The 22,984-nt window shown below is 41.9% G+C and overlaps 1 protein-coding gene across 5 annotated transcripts in view; it reads left to right on the top strand.

Moving 5' to 3' along the window:
- The window catches only part of LOC110965491 (neuronal growth regulator 1-like), a 667,889-nt gene that overhangs the window by 104,624 nt on the left and 540,281 nt on the right, over positions 1 to 22,984 (top strand). The gene's annotated exons all lie outside the window — the stretch shown is intronic.

Genomic DNA, 22,984 nt, shown 5'->3' with positions numbered 1-22,984 from the left:
AAAGCTCTCTGGCTAAGACAGACAGCGAACAGGAGCCTTCATGTGGTAGAAACCTCTTCACTGTAAAGCTGTAACACACAAACATACAACAATCACACATCTCAACACACATTTAAATGTTACACCACACAACTGATTGGCATCTGAATTTCATTAACTTTGAATTGACTTGTAAATTAATCTGTCCAAATTAGCCTAATTAGCATCTGAAAAGTCCGCTAGCTTAAATGCTAACATTTGTACTCTTAGACTACCTGTTAAAATTAAAAGGACTAATTGTTAGCTTGCTTACAGATTGATATATAAAACACTTTTCAACTCAAACCCAAAACTTACGGCCTTATGTGGGCCAAGACAACACGAGGACAGCCGCACTTCGGCCATGACAGTTCCATACTGAGCTTCTGAACAATTAGCATGACTATCTGAACTCTCGCCACTAGAGGGCACTGTGAACTAGTAGAAAAACAAATCAAACTTATTTACAACATGAAACTAACCATCACGTCAATAAATCAACAGAAAAGATCGACACAAATAATAAATCAATAAAAAAACTCTAGATTATGTTGATATTTAATATATTTAAGGACCTTTTTAATTGACTGATTGATTAAACATGATTAGAAAAATGTCTAACGGGCAAATGAGCACCACAAAGACAAAATATAATTACTGATAAAATAATTCTATCCAACGATGCTAGTGTGCAATAAAAGCTCATGAGTAGAGGAAGAACATCCATTAAAATATAGAAGTCCAGATGGTAAAACACACTAAAGGAAGAAGGTTTTACTGTTGGCTCTTATAATGAAATGTTTTCTGTATTTGCAGCTGGATCTGCAATTGTTATGGGATGTTTGATCCACTCCAGCTTCAAAGTTATTTGGTGTTTTTTAAAGGCTAATTCATGTTTTTTACAAACGGCCTTTCCTCCCCTTCAGCTGTGTAGAAGCCCATAATGTAACAACAACCCATAACGTAATAATGACCCATAACGTCATAAATTTGGCCTTTTTAAAATGTAATAGGCCCATAAGGTAATAACTGACCAATAACGTAATAAAAGGCCTGAACCTATATATCATCCCCAAGTTTACATCAGAGAGAGACTTGCAGAGGATTTGGAACTCTTCCATTAGTGTTATGAAACTCTACAGGGCTTCTGGACGCAACAGTTTTCTCAGTGCACGTCTTAAAGAGCTGTTTGGAAAAGACAAAAGATGGATGAAAGCCTGGATTGTGCTAAGCCATGTGGCATTTGGCCACTACAAAATCAAGGACATCTTTTGGAAGAAGTGAGGACATTATCAGTTGGTCTGTGTGTTTGTTTTTTTACTGTAAAGGGCTGCTTGACGCAGCAGTGGTCTTTAAGAGCTGTTTGCTAACGAAAAGTTGGTGTGTTTTTCAAAATAATTTGAATTAGTTTTTTTTATGTTTAAATGGAAGAAAAGGGAACAGTAATCCTAATTATTTTTGTGCTCAGGTTAAATATGTTCAGTTCTATTGTTCTATTGTTCAGTTCAGGATCTAAAGTTGTTGAGACCATAACTCAATTTTGTTATTTATTTGTTACACAAGCCATAACAAATATAGTAGACTTAAGAAACAAACAGAGTTTTAATGAAGACTGCATTTTTCATGACAAAAATGAGTACTTTTTTGAGGCACTAACTGATATGCTACACGCTATTACAGTCAGCTATTATGGTATTTGCCTATAACATTGTCAAAAAGGGCAAATGTATTACACTCTTGGCTGGTTATTGTGTTATCGGCTCAGTTGTTACATTTTCAACGTTTTTTTTTGCATCAGGCCCATAACGTAATAAGTTATTACGTTATTGGTCAAAAGTTATTACGTTATAGGTTCAGGCCTTTTATTACGTTATTGGTCAGTTATTACCTTATGGGCCTATTACATTTTAAAAAGGCCAAACTTATTACGTTATGGGTTGTTATCACATTCTGGGTCGTTGTTACGTTATGGGCTTCTACAAGCTGTTTTTAAAACCACTTCACTGCTGGAAACAACAACAGACACGCTGACACTTGTACGGTTCAGCAGCTAGTCCTGCTAGGCGTCACGCTAGCTCTGGAGAATGATCCATATCCACATCTCTATGTACAAATGTTCCACGAGATATCTGGAGATTTTAGGACCTCTTATTGTGTTTGAGCTCAGTGATGGAAAACATTAACAAATCAAACCTCCTCCTGAAGCTCTGTTAATTATTTCATCAGAATCTTTATGAATCAGGAAGTTACTCCTGAGGCGTGTTGAGCACAAACAGAACATGTTGTTATGAGAGTGTGTGGCTCCCTTATGAGAGAGGGAGAGAGAGAGCAGTGTGTGTGTGTGTGTGTGTGTGTGTGTGTGTGTGTGTGTGTGTGTGTGGGAGGGAGGGGGAGGGAGGGGGAGAGTGAGTGAGACAGACGGGCAGTCGGTGCAGTCGGAGGAGGAGAGAAGGTGTGTATTTGCTGGTTGGCGGTACTGTGTGGTTCAGCCACTGTTTATAGACAATAAAGGCTGCAGTGTTCTTTGATGCGGCTGGGCTCCTGTGTCTTTGCCTCTACGGCTGCTGAGGAAGTGGCTGCACGGGTTAACCACGAAATAAGAGCAATAACTCCAGCCCTGGAGAACTGTCCTCCCCTGTGCTTCCTGACCACGGTCGGGGGCTGAACAGGAACAGTTAACACTGGCGACCACGAAGGGACCCTCTCACGGTCATCATATCAGCAGTGGTGAGCACAGAGAGAAACGGTGAAATAAACCGGGACAAGTAAGCTAATCGAGAAGTCTTTGTTAGCTGCACCTGACCAGAAGCTAAGCTAAGATGGCGGCCCACAGTCGGCGCCACGCGGTGGACATTGAAGTCACGAGCTATTCAAACCTCACTATGACAATCTCTGCAGTAAATGAAAATGTAGCGGAAATGAAAACGGACTATGTGAGTGGAGGAAATGAAAAATTTGGACATTTTAATCCGTTTATCTGCAATGACGAACCTGTAGCAATAAGGCCAGGAGTGACTGAAGCACCACATGAGCTCCCTCGGCCCAAGTTGTCAAATAAAAACCCCTTTATTGAGACTGATGAGGACATTTGCTGCTTTAATGACTGTGTAGCTGATTCGTGGAGTGATAGTTCACATTTCCATGCACCTGGCCAGCCGATTCACCCCCCACCATTAGAGCTGTACCATGCCACTACACCACTGGCTGCCACGGCTGCAAACCTCCACACCAACCCCTTCTTCCCTGCACATCGGGGCAGTTTCACTCAGAGCACACCCATCCCCACATGCTCAGGGCTGCACGGGCCATGCTATAATTCACCAAAGGACAGTAACTATGGACATTTACCAGAGAAAGCACATACTGAGACTCTACAGTTAAAGAGCCCTTCCACGAAATACAAGCAGCCAAAGTCATGTGCGCTACAACTCAACAGTGCACGTCACCAGCTTTCATCCGAAAGTGAGGAGGAATACGACCACAGAGAAAGAGTCCCTACGCTACGTCCTGGTCAGTATGATGGCACCTCCCCCTGGAAAGAGTTTCTGCACAGGTTTGAGAACTGTGCTGAAGCCAATTACTGGTGAGAAAAGACAATGGCTGTCCAGTTAAAGTTCTGCCTGGTGGGTGCAGCTGGGGCGGTCATCCACAGAAACCCTCGGTCAGCACAGTAGGATTACCGCCGCCTGGTAGAGGAGATGGAGACTGCATACGGCCCCTCTTCAGAGCACGCAGCTGCGGTAGCCATTGAACTGAGACGGCGTGTCCGCAAAGCGGGTGAGGCTCTTCATGTCTTAAGAGATGACATATATGGGAAAGTGTCAGTGGCCTGCAGCAACAGGACAGAGACTGAGCAAGATGCCATAGGTGTTGAGGTTTTCACTAACACTGTAGGTGACACAGAAATTGTACATAAACTGTTGGAACAGCGGCCCAATACATTAGCCCAGGCTTATGACATCGCCCGCTGCCATGAAACCACCAAGTAGGCGGCATCATATGTCATCAGCACTATACACGCAGGGGTACGTGAATGGAAACCCCATGCTGCTATGATCAGAGAGGGAGCCGAAGTGGAGGGACCAGAGACTGCTGTCGCACCCCCAGCTGCCAGCTGGAAGCCTCGCCCTCATGACCTCCACAGCACACATACATGGAAGAGGAATAAAGACCTTAAAGGCATTAGAGGAGATTTAATTTCCTACGACTTTGAACGTAGCATGCACATGCGCACATACAACCTCTCCCTCACCCCCCTCTAACCTCCCCCCTCTTAACATTTACGAATAAACGCCCCCCTCCAGAAACTTGCGTAGGACTCGTGAAGTTGTCTTTTACGGCTGGGTCCCCCTGGATCTTTATCTGCCATTATGTAAAAAAAGATGAGCAAAACAAGTCACCAGCTAACTACGAAGCTATACCAAAGCAACACATACAGAAAACACGTAAGTCCAAGGCGTACGTAATCTACGTAACTAGGCCTGAGCCGGAAGATTTTTGATTGACAGGAAAGGGAGCAAACCAAACGCCTCGGTCCGAGCGCATTGATTGGCTGATGTTTTTCAGGTCCTGTCATGTCCACAGTTTTTTAAAATTTTTTTTATTTTTTTTTAGAAACCATACATACAAGTCCACTAAAGGTCAGTATATTCATTTTATGTGAATCAGACAAATTAAACAAAAAAAACCCATCCTCCATAATGCCTTTAAATGGGAGGTGGTACGCTGTCATAACTGTTTCGGCCTGGGTCACATGAGGAGAGATTGTCCCTCACCAAAGAATACCAGCAAAGCTAAAGACCAAACAAGACCACCTTTTGCTGAACACCCAGAACCTGCTGTACTTCACCTTAAAGCTCACAGTCAGGAAATGAATATTCGCATGCAGGTGAATGAACTAGTAGTGTGTGCTGTCTTGGACACCGGGGCTGGGAGAAGTGTGTTGCCTTTACACCACTATGAAGCTATTCACCCAGATGTCCGCCCACCTCTACAACCATCAATCATAAGGACTCTACTTGGTGTCGGACCAGGTGAGATACCTGTTCTTGGTAAAGCTTATATCCCTGTACAAATCAACAACCGGCAGGTGAGCGTACATTTCCTGGTTGCTGATATAGCTTGTGATGAAGCTCTCCTTGGCCACCCATTCCTTACCCAAGCCCATGCACGCCTTGATTTTGGAAAGCATCGCAGTGTGCTGTTTGGAGAAGAAGTGCCATATTTCCTGTCTCAAAGCAAAATGGCCCGGACGGTGGTGCTGGAGGCCGGAGAGGAATACGTAGTACGTGGCCACACCCGTTTCAGAGACCAAATTAAAGAGGAGGTGATGCTGAGCCCCACCAAAGGCTTTGTAGAAAAACACAAGGTGTTGGTTGCACGGGTCGTGCTGGGAGCCCATCCCCATAGAGCTGTGCCACTCTGTATCTTCAATCCTGGAAACACTGCCGTGACCATCAAAAAGGGGGCCATTGCAGGGTTCCTTCAACCTGCTATGGTCCTACAGGCAACAGAGAGAGTTCAGCCTGATCAGACTGATAGTCGCACCCTACTGTTCCCCAGCACCTGCAGGAGCTCTGTGCTCAGAGTTCCATTGAGCTTAAACCCGGCGAGCAGCTCCAGCTGGCACAGCTGCTGTGCACCTATAGCGATGTGTTCTCCACCGGTCCTGCTGACCTCGGCCGCACCAGCCTGGTGCAGCATGACATCATAACAAGGCCAGGTGCCCCAGTCAAGCAGCCTCAACGCCGGATGGCATGGGAGAAACAACAGAGCGCTGACCAACAGATACAACAAAGCCTGGGGGCGGGCCTGGCCCGCAGCAGTCTCAGCAGCTGGGCATCGCCTATAGTAATGGTGCGTAAAAAGGATGGGACGTACCCTCTCTGCATAGACTATAGAGCCCTTAACGACTACACCAATAAAGATGCGTACCCACTGCCCCACATTCAAGACACACTGGACACTCCTTCTACTGCCAAGTGGTTCAGTACGCTGGACCTTGCCTCCGGCTACTGGCAAGTTGAACTGACACCCAGAGCGCGCAAAGCAGCAGCCTTCTGCACCAGAAACGGCTTGTTCGAGTGGAATGTCACGCCGTTTGGACTTTGCAATGCTCCGGCAACATTCCAGCGATTGATGGACCGTGTCTTCGCCGGCATGCAGTGGGAGACCTGCCTGGTCTACCTGGATGACATCATAGTCCTGGGCAGGGAAGTGTCAGAGATGTTGGACAGGCTGAGTCAGGTTTTCAACAGACTCCACCAGGCCAATCTGAAACTAAAACCTACAAAACGCTGCCTCTTCCACCGCCAAGTCGCCTGCTTGGGTCACATTGTCTCGGAGGACGGTGTGGCTACTGATCCTAGCAAAGTCCAAAAGGTGCAAGATTGGCCAACACCCACATCGCTCCAGGAGGTCCGCCAATTCATCGGTCTTGCATCTTACTATCGGCGGTTTGTGAAAGACTTTGCCTCCATAGCTGAGCCTCTTCATGGCCTCACAAAGAAACATGCCTGGTTTCAGTGGACTGAGGAATGCCAGGCGGCGTTCAATAAACTCAAACACCTCCTAACCGCTGCACCAGTCCTGGGTTATCCACTCGACCAAGGCAGCATGACACTGGACACCGATGCGAGTGATTTTGGCGTCGGTGCCGTACTCTCACAAGTTCAGCAGGGCTAAGAACGTGTGCTGGCCTATGGGAGTTGCAAACTTTCCAAAACTGAACAGAACTATTGCACCACACGGCGGGAGCTGCGAGCTGTAGTGGATTTCACATCGCACTTCAGACAGTACCTTCTGGGGTGAGCCTTCATCGTTCGCACCGACCACAGCACCCTTTGGTGGTTAACTAAAATGAAGGAGCCAGAGGGACAGCTTGCCAGGTGGCTTGAGAGACTCGGCGAGTACAACTTTGAAATCATCCATTGCCCTGGCCGGTTGCACAGCAATGCAGATGGTCTCTTCAGGAGACCTTGCCGCCAGACCTATTCATGCAAGCTGCCTGTTCTCAGATGCCGACGCAGAAGGACCCTCCAGCTTCAGCTCGTCTGATCCAGCAGGGGATATTTCTGCAGCTGCTGTTTCCTCTGCCTCCCACTTTCCTCAAATGGACTTTTCAGCTCTTGGAGAACCTCAGGATAGTGGGGGTGGTGTGGTGGAACAACTTCACCAGGGCCATCGTTCTCAAAGGCCGAGCTGCAAGCTGAGACCACCGGTAAAGTTTGGTGAGTGGGTGGCTCACTAAGGTAAGAGTTATTGGACTGTTTTCAGAGGTTAGAGGACAATGTTTTTTAAAAAAAGAGAAGACAGCTGTTTGCAGACTGTTTTGTGCTGTCAAAGTTCATTCCAGTTCATTTTACCTCTTCATGTATATATATATATATATTTTTTAAAAACTTGAAGAATAGCTGTTAATTGTCATAGGCTGTGACCCAAGCCATACTTTTGTTGAAGGTAATATTTTGAATTAGCACCGATAGTCTCAGTTAATATGCTCCTTACTGCTAATTTCGGGGTTAAAGGAGTTATAGCCTGTATGATGGGCGTTACTAATGTTTGTCAGGATGATTTTGCTCCACTGGGAAAGATGCACACATGGACTGCTGTCTCTTAACATTCTTGCTAGAAGCTGAACTTTTGCTGTTGCCTCACGTGTAATGAACTGGACATCTACTGAATATACTGGACTCCTCATAAATGGACTGGAAGTAAATGAGGACTGTTTATCTGTATGTACACACGTGGACAAAATTGTTGGTACCCCTCAGTTAAAGAAGGAAAAACCCACAATTCTCACTGAAATCACTTGAAACTCACAAAAGTAACAATAAATAAAAATTTATTGAAAATTAAATAATCAAAATCAGCCATTACTTTTGAATTGTTGATTAACATAATTATTTAAAAAAAACAAACTAATGAAATAGGGCTGGACAAAAATGATGGTACCCATAACTTAATATTTTGTTGCACAACCTTTTGAGGCAATCACTGCAATTAAACGATTTCTGTATTTGTCAATGAGCGTTCTGCAGCTGTCAACAGGTATTTTGGCCCACTCCTCATGAGCAAACAGCTCCAGTTGTCTCAGGTTTGATGGGTGTCTTCTCCAAATGGCATGTTTCAGCTCCTTCCACATATGTTCAATGGGATTCAGATCTGGGCTCATAGAAGGCCACTTTAGAATAGTCCAACGCTTTTCTCTCAGCCATTCTTGGGTGTTTTTGGCTGTGTGTTTTGGATCGTTGTCCTGTTGGAAGACCCATGACCTGCGACTGAGACCAAGCTTTCTGACACTAGGCAGCACATTTCTCTCCAGAATGCCTTGATAGTCTTCAGATTTCATCGTACCTTGCACACTTTCAAGACACCCTGTGCCAGATGCAGCAAAGCAGCCCCAAAACATTACTGAGCCTCCTCCATGTTTCACCGTAGGGACAGTGTTCTTTTCTTCGTATGCTTGGTTTTTGAGTCTATGAACATAGAGTTGATGTGCCTTTCCAAAAAGCTCCAGTTTGGTCTCATCTGTCCAAAGGACATTCTCCCAGAAGCTTTGTGGCTTGTCAACATGCATTTTTGCAAATTCCAGTCTGGCTTTTTTATGAGTTTTTTTCAGCAGTGGTGTCCTCCTTGGTCGTCTCCCATGAAGTCCACTTTGGCTCAAACAACGACGAATGGTGCGATCTGACACTGATGTACCTTGGCCTTGGAGTTCACCTTTAATTTCTTTGGAGGTTGCTCTGGGCTCTTTGGATACAATTCCAACGATCCGTCTCTTCAATTTGTCATCAATTTTCCTCTTGCGGCCACGTCCAGGGAGGTTGGCTACTGTCCCGTGGGTCTTGAACTTCTGAATAATATGAGCCACTGTTGTCACAGGAACTTCAAGCTGTTTAGAGATGGTCTTATAGCCTTTACCTTTAAGATGTTTGTCTATCATTTTTTTTCGGATGTCCTGGGACAATTCTCTCCTTCGCTTTCTGTTGTCCATGTTCAGTGTGGTACACACCTTTTCACCAAACAGCAGGGTGACTACTTGTCTCCCTTTAAATAGGCAGACTGACTGATTATGAGTTTGGAAACACCTGTGATGTCAATTAAATGACACACCTGAGTTGGGTCAAATAGTTTTCAATCTTTTATAGAGGTACCATCATTTTTGTCCAGGCCTGTTTCATTAGTTTGTTTTTTAAAATAATTATGTTAATCAACAATTCAAAAGTAATGGCTGTTTTTGATTATTTAATTTTCAATAAATTTTTATTTATTGTTACTTTTGTGAGTTTCAAGTGATTTCAGTGAGAATTGTGGGTTTTTCCTTCTTTAACTGAGGGGTACCAACAATTTTGTCCACGTGTGTATATTCATTATGATGTATGTTACTGTTCTGGATTGGAATTCCGGCATAATCTCCATCCAGAGTGGGGGTAGTGTTATGAGTGTTTGGCTCCCTTATGAGAGAGGGAGGGAGAGAGCAGCGTGTGTGTGTGTGTGCGAGAGGGGGACAGCGAGTTGTCCGAGCGACCCTGAATGCAACGCGAGCGAGAGAGACGGCTGTGTCTGTTAGGTAGAAGAGGAGAGAGGAGGTGTGTAGCTGCTGGGTTAGCATGCACGACTGTACGGATCAGCCGCTGTTAATTGACAATAAAGACTGCAGTGTTCTTCGGTACGGCCGGGCTCCTGTGTCTTTGCCTCTACGGCTGCTGATGAAGTGAAGGGGGTTAACCCCGAAGTAAGAGCAATAACTCCGGCCCTGGAGAACTGCCCTCTCCTGTGCTTCCTGACCACGGTCGGGGGCCGAACAGGAACGGTTAACAATCTGGAGATTTTAGGACTTCTTACTGTCATAGAGCTTCAACCAATGGAAAGCTTCGATTCAATTCAATTCAGTTAAATTTTATTTATAAAGCGCCAGTTACAGTCAAATTGTTTTGCTTTCCAGAACCCACATGAACCCCCAGAGCAGCACTAAGGGGACAGAGGCAGAAAAACACCTTTAACAGGGAAAAAACCTGGAACAGAACCTGGATCTTTATGTGGGAGAACATCTGCTGCTGGAAGGAGGTAGAGAGGAGGAGGGGAACAGGGAACATAAAACACAATCTGATCCATGTATGATCAGATAAATGATTCATACAAAGTAGAAGCTAACATGTAAACTGATCCATAGTTTCCTGTTCTGATGTACAGCTCTGGTATTAAATCTACTACATACAGTAGGTACAGAAAGTATTCAGACCCCTTGAAACTTTTCACTCTCTGTGTCATTGCAGCCATTTACCACAATAAAAAGTTCATTTTATTTCTCATTAATGAACACTCAGCATCCCATCTTGACAGAAAAAAAAACAGAAATGTAGAAATTTTGCAAATTTATTTTAAAAAAATAAAAGCTGAAACATCACATGTTCAGAAGTATTCAGACCCTGTGCTCAGACATTCATATTTAACTCACATGCTGTCCATTTCTTCTGATCCTCCTCCAGATGGTTCTGCTTCTTTATTGGAGTCCAGCTGTGTTTAATTAAAGTGATTGGACTTGATTAGGAAAGACACACACCTGTCTATATAAGACCTTACAGCTCACAGTGCATGTCAGAGCAAATGAGAATCATGAGGTGGAAGGAACTGCCCAAGGAGCTCAGAGACAGAATTGTGGCAAGGCACAGATCTGGACAAGGTTACAAAAGAATTTCTGCAGCACTCAGAGCACAGTGGCCTCCATAATCCTCAAATGGAAGAAGTTTGGGACGAGCACAACTCTTCCTAGACCTGGCCGTCCAGCCAAACTGAGCAATGGTGGGAGAAGAGCCTTGGTGAGAGAGGTAAAGAAGAACCCAAAGATCACTGTGGCTGAGCTCCAGAGATGCAGTCAGGAGATAGGAGAAAGTTCCACAAAGTCAACTATCACTGCAGCCCTCCACCAGTCGGGGCTTTATGGCAGAGTGGCCCGACAGAAGCCTCTCCTCAGTACAAGACACATGAAAGCATAGAGTTTGAAAAAACACATGAAGGACTCCCAGACTATGAGAAATAAGATTCTCTGGTCTGATGAGGGTCCGTGTACGTCGCTGTCATTCTATTTTCTATTTGGGGTCAAAACACCAAAAACGTTTGTTTTCAAAATAAAAAACAGAAAACCAATCCGTTTTCCGATTTTCTTTTTTTCAATAAAAACGGATATCAAAAAACAAATTAGAAGTTAAATTTCATTTTTTGATATCCGTTTTCTACGTTCACCATCCAACCTGACAGAACTGGAGAGGATCTGCAAGAAGAATGGCAGAGGATCCCCAAATCCAGGAGTGAAAAACTTGTTGTGTCATTCCCAAGAAGACTCATGGCTGTACGAGCTGAAAAGGAGCTTCTACTCAATACTGAGCACAGGGTCTGAATACTTCTGACCATGTCATATTTATGTTTTTCTTTTTAATACATTTGCAAAAAAATTCTACATTTCTGTTTTTTTCTGTCAAGATGGGGTTCTGAGTGTACATTAATGAGAAATAAAATAAACTTTTTTGATTTTGGAAAATGGCTGCAATGACACAGAGAGTGAAAAATTTCAAGGAGTCTGAATACTTTCTGTACCCACTGTGTATAGCTGGTAGTAAAATTCAAACAGTATGTAGAAGAGCAGATCAAGTATAGTGAGGATGATGCAAAGTAGACCGGTGGAAATGAGCAGCTGGAAGCAGAGGGCTGGAGGAAGGTCAGCAGCAGCATCCCACAGTGGACATGATGGAGACTGGACCAGCTGGTGGAACATCAACCACAGATCTGAAGCATCCAGCTCTGGGACCAGGGACACTCGGAGAAATAGCACAGGGGGAAACAGAGTGAATGTACTGCAATAACAGTATACATATTAAATGTCCCCTAAAGTTCTGCAGCAACTCCTCATTTTTCTGTTCATTACATTATCATCCATCCATCCATCATCCATCCATCCATTATCCATCCACCCGTCCATCCATCCATCCATCCATCATCCATCCATCAATCAATCATCCATCCATCCATCCATCCATCCATCCATCCATCCATCCATCCATCATCCATCCATCCATCCATCCATCCATCCATCATCCATCCATCCATCCATCATCCATCCATCCATCCATCCATCCATCCATCAATCATCCATCCATCCATCCGTCCATCATCCATCCATCAATCAATCATCCATCCATCCATCCATTCATCCATCCATCCATTCATCCATCCATCCATCATCCATCCATCCATCATCCATCCATCTATCCATCCATTCATCCATCCATCCATCCATCCATCCATCATCCATCCATCAATCAATCATCCATCCATCCATCCATCCATCCATCCATCCATCCATCATCCATCCATCAATCAATCATCCATCCATCCATTCATCCATCCATCCATCATCATCCATCAATCAATTATCCATCCATCCATCCATCCATCATCATCCATCATCCATCCATCAATCAATCATGCATCCATCTATCATCCATCCATCCATCATCATCCATCCATCCATCCATCCATCCATCATCCATCATCCATCATCCATCATCCATCCATCCATCATCCATCCATCCATCATCCATCCACCCATCCATCCATCCATCAATCAATCAATCATCCATCCATCCATCCATCATCCATCCATCAATCAATCATCCATCCATCCATCCATCCATCATCCATCCATCAATCAATCATCCATCCATCCATCATCCATCATCCATCCATCCATCCATCATCCATCCACATCATAGTACAAACAGAACTGTCTGTCTGCTGTCAGCTTTAAAGAAGAAACCATGAATGACAGCAGCCTGGTTATCTTTTTACATCAGGATGGGATGTTTATTTGTTCAGTCAGTAAATCAATAAAAACGTTCTCTGTATGTTTGCATGCAAACCTTGACATGCATGAGGATTATTTACCTGTGACCAGGGCTGGAGACGGTCCTTCCTGCCGGTTACCATGGTTACCACAGTCACATCTACAGAGAGTTCAGGCCGACATGTTCTCATCATTTTATTATTATTACCTCCAGATATCAGCTGGTTCTGAACCTGCTGGGAGGAAACCGTCAGTCACACGGAAAATTACTAATAAAAGATGTAAAAAGAACGAAATGTATTATTTATAACGTACGGTAATGAAGCTGTAGGCGGATATAGTTTTATTTATCTACAGCAGCTGTTATAGGAAGATAAATTCACATTATTACAGCTGAGTTTTATGATCTAACAACAGTAGCTGTTATCATGTAAAAATACATGAATAAAAGTCCTAAATAATGAATTTTTATTGTTCCTGGAGAACGTGAACAAATGTTTGGACAAATACAGTAAAGATCTGAGGTCTGAAAACGTCTTTATGAGAATAACAATGATGTTTTGTCCTTTACAATAAGAACAGACGGACATGTGGGAGATTTTAAACAGTCAGAATGCTGGAAAAAATCAAAGGAGAAAGATTTTAAAAAACAAAAAGGATTTCAGACTGTGTAGAAAATCTAAGACACCATCTGATGATCATTTCAGTCTGGTTCTAATCAGCCCGTATGTACATGAAATCTGAAATATTACTGTTTTACTTTGAGTAATATGTCAGTTATTTCATTTTACATGTCTAATAGTTTAATTTTCATGTAAAATATTTATTTTTTGATGTAAAATATTCAGTTTTTCAAGTGTAATGTTTCATTTTCATGTGAAATGTTCATTTTTTATGTTAAATATTTCCATTTTGTCTAATATTTCATTTTTGCATGTGCAGTGTTTATTTTTTATGATAAATATTTCATTTCTCATGTAAAACATTCCAATTTATATATTAAATACTTCATTTTTCAAGTAAAATATTTCATTTTTCATGTACAATATTTACATTTTTATGTAAAATATTCCATTTGTCACTTAAATTATTATTATTTCATGACTAATGTAGTATTTCACATTCAGTATTTCAATTTTCATACAAAATATTTCATTTTTCACATAAAATACTTTTGAAATTTTTCTATTCAATGTTTAATGTAGAATATTCAATTTTTGTGTGTAATATTTCATGTTTAATGTAAAATATTTAATTTTATGTAAAATATTCCATTTGTCATGTGGATTATTTCCTTTTCCATTTAGTTTTTATATACAGTATTTCATTTTCATAGAAAACAGTTAATTTTTCATATGTAATATTTTTCCAGGTCTAATATTTTATTTTCATGTAAATATTTGATTTTTCATCTGTAGACTCATGACCAGTTTCACTTTTCTCTTTTATTCTTCTTTGATTTATTTTCTGTTTTCGCTAACGTGCCGTACTTATACGTTCATGTTTTTCTTCATTTCCTCGCGTCCTCTCATGCTTTCTGTGTTGTTTCTGGACTCTAGCAGTGGTTTCAGGGTAGTTTTGGTATTTTTTAGTCTCTGCTTTCTGTTTACTGAAGCAGATTTTAAGCACCAAGAACAATTATTGATTTTTCTGCCTCAGATGATTTTAAAAATGTTTTTTTTTTAGCTCAGAGAAACTCCACGTTTAGGACTTCAGTGTGAAAAGGTCGGATCTAAAAACAAACCTCGTTTTTTGACATTTCACTGATTTTGTTTGGGTAAAACTCAGCGGGCTTTAGTTTTTATTTCTCCTAAATGTAGCAGTAAAGAGCTGCTTTTTAACACAAACGTTCCAGATAAAAATCTGGATTCACCGTCTTCACTCAGATTAATGGAAGCGGCTCAGAGCCAAACGATCCATTCATCTACAGCAGCACAACTCATCTGCTCTTTTAAAGTCTGCTGATTAAATCAAACATCTGATAGCTTCATGTTTGACCTGATCAGCCTCACTTCCATCAGATGCTTCAGATCTACGGCAGCTTCGTGTCCTTCACCGTCTGCTCCACAGAAACACTTCAGCCTGATTTAAGACCAACAGAAACAACCTGCAGACTGGAATAGTTCAGCGTTCCATAGAGGAGGGTCCAGATTGATCACTTTTCTCAGCCTCAGAACTCCATCAGTCCAGCAGATAGACACATAACATTACAAAATCACCCCAAAAAGAGTCAGAACTATCCTGAAATGTTCAAATATGCCAACAAACACATGGATGATCCCCACAAAAACAGCCAAATTTACCACGAAAAGACCAAAACTACCACAAAACAGGTGAAACTGCAACAAAAACTCAAATTTGGAACAAAAAAAAACAACCAAATAGGACTAAAGTTCCCTCCAGAACCGCCTCAGAACATCTGGTTCTTCATCAATGATCAGAGTTCTACCTTCAGATAGAGGAGGGTCCAGACTGATCACTTTAATGGATTTTTTCAGAACTTCATCAGTCCAGCAGATAGAACCATGACATTACAAAATTACCACAAAAAAACTCAAAATCACCCAAAAAAGAGCCAAAATTACCCTGAAAGATTGAAACATGCCAGGAAAGACACCCAAAATCACCACAAAACAGCTCAGATTTGGCACAAAAAACAGACTAAAATCACCACAAAAACATGGAAAATTATCATAAGTACCAAAATTACTACAATACAGGTGAAATTGTGACAAAATCTAAAATTTGGCACAAAAAAAATTGTAAATAACCACAAAAAGAGCCAGAATTACCCTGAAACATTCCAATATGACAGCAAAAACACGGAAAATACCCACAAAACAGCCAACTTCACCACAAAAATGACCAAAATTAACACAAAACAGGAAAAACTGCGACAAAAACTCAAATTTGACACAAAAAATATGCAAAAGTCACCACAAAATGGCCAAAATTGCAATAAAAAAGATCACATTTACCATGAAAAGGACCAAAACTGCCACAAAACAAGTGAAATTGAGACAAAAACTCAAATTTTGCACAAAAAACAGTTTTGAGGTCGCTTTAGTCCTTTCTGTGGGGATTTTCCGTGTATTTCCTGACATATTTGAACCTTTTAAGGCAGTTTTGACTCTTTTTGTGGTGATTTTGGCAGGGTTTTTTGTGCTGAAATTCCATGTTTGGGGTAGTTTTACCATCTATGAAGTTCTGAAAAAGTCCATTAAAGTGATCAGTCTGGACCCTCCTCTATCTGAAGGTAGAACTCTGATCACTGATGAAGAACCAGATGTTCTGAGGAGGTTCTGGAGGGAACTTTTCCAGACTTTTTAATGAATAACTCTGATCTTAATCTGAGTTTACTGCAGTTAAACTCTGATTTCAGTGTTTTAACAGAAGAAGAAGTTGATTTTCAGCCTGTAGACGTTTCAGACTGAAGTTTAATGAAGTGAAACTGTTTGACTCTGAAGCTGGAATGAACTTCACTGTGATGAAGCAGATAAATGATCAGTTCTTGGTAGAACGTCTGTCTGCTCTTCTAGTGTGTCGTTTAGATTCCTCTGATCCTCAGATGGAAGTCTGCAGCAGAACAGAGGAGATGAGGGTTAAACCAGCTGCAGGTTTTACATCCAACAGACACTTCTGACACGTTCTCCAGAGAAACAGGAAGTGTTGGTTTAAAGCAGCAGCATTTACATTAACTCTGATCTAAAGAGGACGTTCTGACTGCAGATTGATCATGGAATGACGGATGAGCTCGCTCTCATTGATTATGTTAATTCTCTGGACAGGAAATCAACCGGATGATTTAAATCCTGACAAACGGTGAAGACGGATCAACTGCAGAGCTACAGACAGAAGAAGACAGAAGAGATGCTGGTTTCTCTGAGCTGCAGTAAAAGCACCGTTATGCTTCCATAAATGTGACCGTTATAAGGATCATTAATGCATGGGCGTAACGGACGCGGTGTACGCGTGGGACATGTCCCCCGCACTTTCCACATCTGTCCCCTCTGTCCCCCGCACTTTTTTCAGCCGTTACAACAGCTAAACCCGTTATTAGCATCCAGTAACGTGTTTTCCCGAGCCGTCTTTGAATGCACCATGAGCGCATGCTAACGCAGGTGTTCCACAGGAGACGTGCTGCTGTGCTGAGCAGTGCTGAACGTGCGTCTGGAGTAATGTTTAGCAAACCAGCCAGAGCCAGCAAGAAGCAAAAAACTTTACACAGTTCTTTCCAAACAAACCGTGTAAGTTGTGTGACAACAATGTTAGACTTGTTAGCTAAATGATGACAAGGTAAAACGTGGCAATATATCAATATGTTAAGCTAGTTAACAATAATTTAAATGTTGTTGCCTCTGTTACATTACTGCTAATTAGTTTATTCTTGGAATAAACCCAGTCCTCTTTCATTTCTGGGCAGAAGATGTGCTCACAATTGCTCTCCATGTATTTAAGTCTTTTGGTCCCAAAAGAGGAGAGTCAGGGAGGAGAAAAAAGAACAGGCTATCTATGGTATAAAAGTGGTTAAATTTACAACTATTTTTACTGCTTCTCTTTCAAATTCTATCTCAGAATTTTGATTTTCAGATTTTTTAATGATTATTTCCATAACAAAGAGCAGAGTGAGGCAGGAGATGGACCAGAGGCAGCAGTAATGTGACCATGCAGGGTCTGCAGAGGTGAAAAATATATATAAGTGGCTGAGAAACAAATATGTACACACGTGGACAAAATTGTTGGTACCCCTCAGTTAAAGAAGGAAAAACCCACAATTCTCACTGAAATCACTTGAAACTCACAAAAGTAACAATAAATAAAAATTTATTGAAAATTAAATAATCAAAAACAGCCATTACTTTTGAATTGTTGATTAACATAATTATTTAAAAAAAACAAACTAATGAAACAGGCCTGGACAAAAATGACGGTACCCATAACTTAATATTTTGTTGCACAACCTTTTGAGGCAATCACTGCAATTAAACGATTTCTGTATTTGTCAATGAGCGTTCTGCAGCTGTCAACAGGTATTTTGGCCCACTCCTCATGAGCAAACAGCTCCAGTTGTCTCAGGTTTGATGGGTGTCTTCTCCAAATGGCATGTTTCAGCTCCTTCCACATATGTTCAATGGGATTCAGATCTGGGCTCATAGAAGGCCACTTTAGAATAGTCCAACGCTTTTCTCTCAGCCATTCTTGGGTGTTTTTGGCTGTGTGTTTTGGATGGTTGTCCTGTTAGAAGACCCATGACCTGCGACTGAGACCAAGCTTTCTGACACTAGGCAGCACATTTCTCTCCAGAATGCCTTGATAGTCTTCAGATTTCATCGTACCTTGCACACTTTCAAGACGCCCTGTGCCAGATGCAGCAAAGCAGCCCCAAAACATTACTGAGCCTCCTCCATGTTTCACCGTAGGGACAGTGTTCTTTTCTTCGTATGCTTGGTTTTTGAGTCTATGAACATAGAGTTGATGTGCCTTACCAAAAAGCTCCAGTTTGGTCTCATCTGTACAAAGGACATTCTCCCAGAAGCTTTGTGGCTTGTCAACATGCATTTTTGCAAATTCCAGTCTGGCTTTTTATGAGTTTTTTTCAGCAGTGGTGTCCTCCTTGGTCGTCTCCCATGAAGTCCACTTTGGCTCAAACAACGACGAATGGTGCGATCTGACACTGATGTACCTTGGCCTTGGAGTTCACCTTTAATTTCTTTGGAGGTTGCTCTGGGCTCTTTGGATACAATTCCAACGATCCGTCTCTTCAATTTGTCATCAATTTTCCTCTTGCGGCCACGTCCAGGGAGGTTGGCTACTGTCCCGTGGGGCTTGAACTTCTGAATAATATGAGCCACTGTTGTCACAGGAACTTCAAGCTGTTTAGAGATGGTCTTATAGCCTTTACCTTTAAGATGTTTGTCTATAATTTTTTTTCGGATGTCCTGGGACAATTCTCTCCTTCGCTTTCTGTTGTCCATGTTCAGTGTGGTACACACCTTTTCACCAAACAGCAGGGTGACTACTTGTCTCCCTTTAAATAGGCAGACTGACTGATTATGAGTTTGGAAACACCTGTGATGTCAATTAAATGACACACCTGAGTTAATCATGTCACTCTGGTCAAATAGTTTTCAATCTTTTATAGAGGTACCATCATTTTTGTCCAGGCCTGTTTCATTAGTTTGTTTTTTAAATAATTATGTTAATCAATAATTCAAAAGTAATGGCTGTTTTTGATTATTTAATTTTCAATAAATTTTTATTTATTGTTACTTTTGTGAGTTTCAAGTGATTTCAGTGAGAATTGTGGGTTTTTCCTTCTTTAACTGAGGGGTACCAACAATTTTGTCCACGTGTGTATCTATGGGTTAAAGTGATTTTGAGGTTAAATTCTACTGCAATTTTTACTCTTCCTAATGCTATTTCAGAATGTTTCTTAGCACATTTTTTATGTTTATTGCCATAACAGAAAGAGCAGAGTCAGGGAGGAGATGGATCAGAGGCCAGCAGCAGGGACAAGGATGTAGGGTCTTTACAGGTAAGGAGAGATTATAACTTCCTGAAAATAAGATATCTATTGCAGGGAGAAACCAGGCAGTACTGATCATTTCATGTTCAGTGTTTGGCAGCTTTGGCTACTCGTCCAGTAGATGTTCAAGGGACATTGTTGTCAACTCAACTAGAGTTTGGCCACTAAAACTTTAGATTTTATAGTTTAAAGTTTTATACTTTATAGTTTAAAGAACCAGCCTAGTTGGTCCCCTGGTATTGTACTGTGGCTGTTAGGGATTATGTGGTTCTTTAGCCACTAAGGACGGTGCAATTAAATGTAAGAGAATGATAAATCGCTCTGAAAAATTTGTCCCCTCACTTCTGAGATGGTGGTTACGCCCACGCATTAATGAGAGGAGACTGAATGCTGTGTCCACATGAAAACAGTTTATTAAATTCTGGTGAAGGAGGAAATCATGACGGGACTTTGGCTGGCTCCACTTCACTGCAGAAAATTAAATAAATACATAAAAAATGGAGAAAATCTGTCAGCAAAGGTGGCACAAATATAAAATACGGTGGAATACTGAAATGTAATCAATAAATAAATTATATTTGTTTGCTGATTTAAATGTAAAAAATGAAATATATTGTTGTGATCTCAAGTTGTAAAGTCACAAATTTCTGCTTATAAAATAATAAAATAATAGATTTTAATGTGGACAATTAACATGTAAATTCATTTTTTTACATTTTACTAAATATTGTCTGTAATTTAACAAAACAACAATTTGAAAAACAAATTTCAATTTTTTTGACCTCCATAAAAATTTGGGGTTTTTTGGGTCAAATAATGGCAAATATCTGTAAAATAATTGTATTTTGTCTGATTTAACCCTTTAAGCTGCAGTCAATTCCAGCCGTTTTCAGTACAAAAAAATCGCTAATAATCTACAATTCTACAGTTTCATTTATCAGACGCTTTTGTCCAAAGCAACGTACAACACAAGCAAGAATCCAGACATAAGGAAAACCTGTAGTAAGTGCAAAAAGTGCGATTGGTCAAAGGTTGCAGAAGAATTGCCAACCAACCCCCCCCCCCCCCTTTTTTTTAAATTTTTTTTTAACTTTGTCAGCTCTAAACAAGTGCTGGGTTTTGGACCACCTGACTTATTCTTCCCCTAAGGTGGAGTCAGATTAAGTGCCTAGGTGTTCTCTGAACAACTGAGTCTTCAATTGTCTCTTAAAAGTAGAAAGGGACTCAGCAGAACGCTCAGAGTTTGGTAGTTTGTTCCACCATTTGGGAACAACAGAGGAGAAGAGTCTGGTTAGAGATATGGAGCCGTGCTGGGCTGGAAGCACCAGGCGTCTCTCACATGCAGAGCGAAGTGGGCGTGAAGGGGAGTAGACCTGTATCAGGGAATCCAGGTAGGCTGGGGCCGTTCTTGTAAATGTTTTGTAAGCCAAGAGGAGAGTTTTGAATTTGATTCTGGCTGCAACTGGAAGCCAGTGAAGAGAGATGAACAGGGGAGTGACATAAGCTCTTTTGGGCTGGTTGAAGACCAGATGTGCTGCTGCATTCTGGATCATCTGTAGAGGTTTGACTGTACATGCAGGGAGACCTGCCAGAAGAGAGTTGCAGTAGTCAATGCGTGACATCACAAGAGCCTGAACCAGAAGATGTGTGGCCTGTTGGGTCAGGAAGGGTCTGATCTTCCTGATGTTGTAGAGGGCATAACGACAAGATCGAGAAACTGAGGCCACGTAAACCTTAAAGGTCAGCTGGTCATCAATCATGACACCCAGGTTTCTGGCTGAGTTTGTGGGCACAAGTAGGCTCGAGTGAAGTTGGACACTGATCTGAGGCTGAACAGATGGACAAGCTGGAAAGACCATGAGTTCAGTCTTAGACAGATTCAGCTGAAGGTGCCGTTCCTTCATCCATGTGGAGATATCAGCCAGACACGCTGATATCCGAGCTGAAACTGTTGTGTTCTATTTTTAAATAAAAAATATGACGAGAATACAGGGAATATTGGACGCGCATCGCGAGGTGCATTTCCTTGAAAACGACCGATTCGTGGATTTTATACCGACTTCAGGACATGTTTTGGACAAAATAGTTTACTGGCTTGTGTCATCTGGATGTAAAAGGTTGGATTATGGCCGTTTTTTGTGGAATATTTTCATCTGTGTGTAATAATAAACCCGGAAATGTGAGTCGCGCTGTGTGCGTTGAAGCCGTGTATAGAGAACGGATGGATGAATATTTGTTTTTGTCGGACAAATGTGTTTTCTCACCCGCTGTGGTAATCACATCTGAAAGTGGTTTATACCGGCGGATTCATGAGAATCTAAGCTTTCCATCGGCGTATAGTGTTTGTATAATCGTGTTTGCAGCCGATGGACATTCTTGAAATTCCTATGCAAATTAGTAAGTGTACTGTCGGCGGTACACTGAAGTTTAACGGGGTTAAATAAACAAACTACCGTATTTTCACGACCAAAAGGCGCACTGTACCAAAAGGCGCAGTCTCAGTTATGTGTGCCATTACTGTATTTAAAACACACATAAGGCGCACCTGATTATATGGCGAGGGTTTTATATACAATCCACGCCCACACTTCCCCCTTTAACGTTCTCATGGTGTCCTCTACTACGTCGGCCTTACAACAACAACAACACACACAAGCATACAAGTGTGCGTATTTAAAATAGAGCCGGAGCAAAACTGAGTTTGGTTGTGCTTTATTTAAGTATTGATTACAAAGTACTAACATTTTTTTAATCATCAATAGGTGCGGGCATGGTAAAACACAGATAAAACAAGCACACAAGTGTGCGTATTTAAAAATAGAGGCGGGAGCAAAACTGAGTTTGGTATTCACTTTTTTTTTTTTTACCGGTAATCGTCATCAATCAAACCCATGGAAGTCCTCATCCTCTGTTTCTGAATTGAACAGCTGCGCTAAACCTCCATTAAACATGCCAGGTTCACTTTCTTCACTGTCAGAGTCACTTTCCGTGCCGTGCGGCGCCTCGGAAATGATGCCGGCTTTGCGAAAGCTCGAACAACAGTGCCAGCAGACACGTTAGCCCAAGCATTTACAATCCATTCGCAAATTGTGGCGTAACTCGCCCGGCGCTGCCTTCCACTCTTAGTGAAACTGTGGTCTCCATCGGTCATCCATCGCTCCCACGCCGCTCGCAGCCTTACTTTGAACGGCCGGTTCACACCGATGTCCAGCGGTTGGAGTTCCTTTGTCAGGCCTCCCGGAATGACAGCAAGCTCAGAGTTCATTTGCTTCACTTGTTTTTTCACATCGGCTGTGAGATGGGCACGCATAGAGTCACAGATCAACAGCGATGGTGATGCGTGGAAAAAAACACCTGGTCTACGTCCGCCTTACAACAACAACAACAACAACAACACACAGGACGCACTGCACCATAGGGCGCGCCGCACAATTTGAAGAAAATCTAAGACTTTTTATGTGCGCCTTATAGTCGTGAAAATACGGTAGCCTAGCTGTGCTAGACAACCCACGGCAACGAATTTAAATTCTCTGCCAGGGGTGGGTCTAGTTACCCTCCATAAGGCTCGGGGCTGGATGCTCCTAAAACTGGCCGGACCA

The sequence above is a fragment of the Acanthochromis polyacanthus genome, chromosome 4 (assembly GCF_021347895.1).
Source record: "Acanthochromis polyacanthus isolate Apoly-LR-REF ecotype Palm Island chromosome 4, KAUST_Apoly_ChrSc, whole genome shotgun sequence".
Taxonomy (NCBI): Eukaryota; Metazoa; Chordata; class Actinopteri; family Pomacentridae; genus Acanthochromis; species Acanthochromis polyacanthus.
The sequence above is the reverse complement of the archived record's forward strand: the minus strand, read 5'-3'. Positions and strand labels throughout refer to the sequence as shown.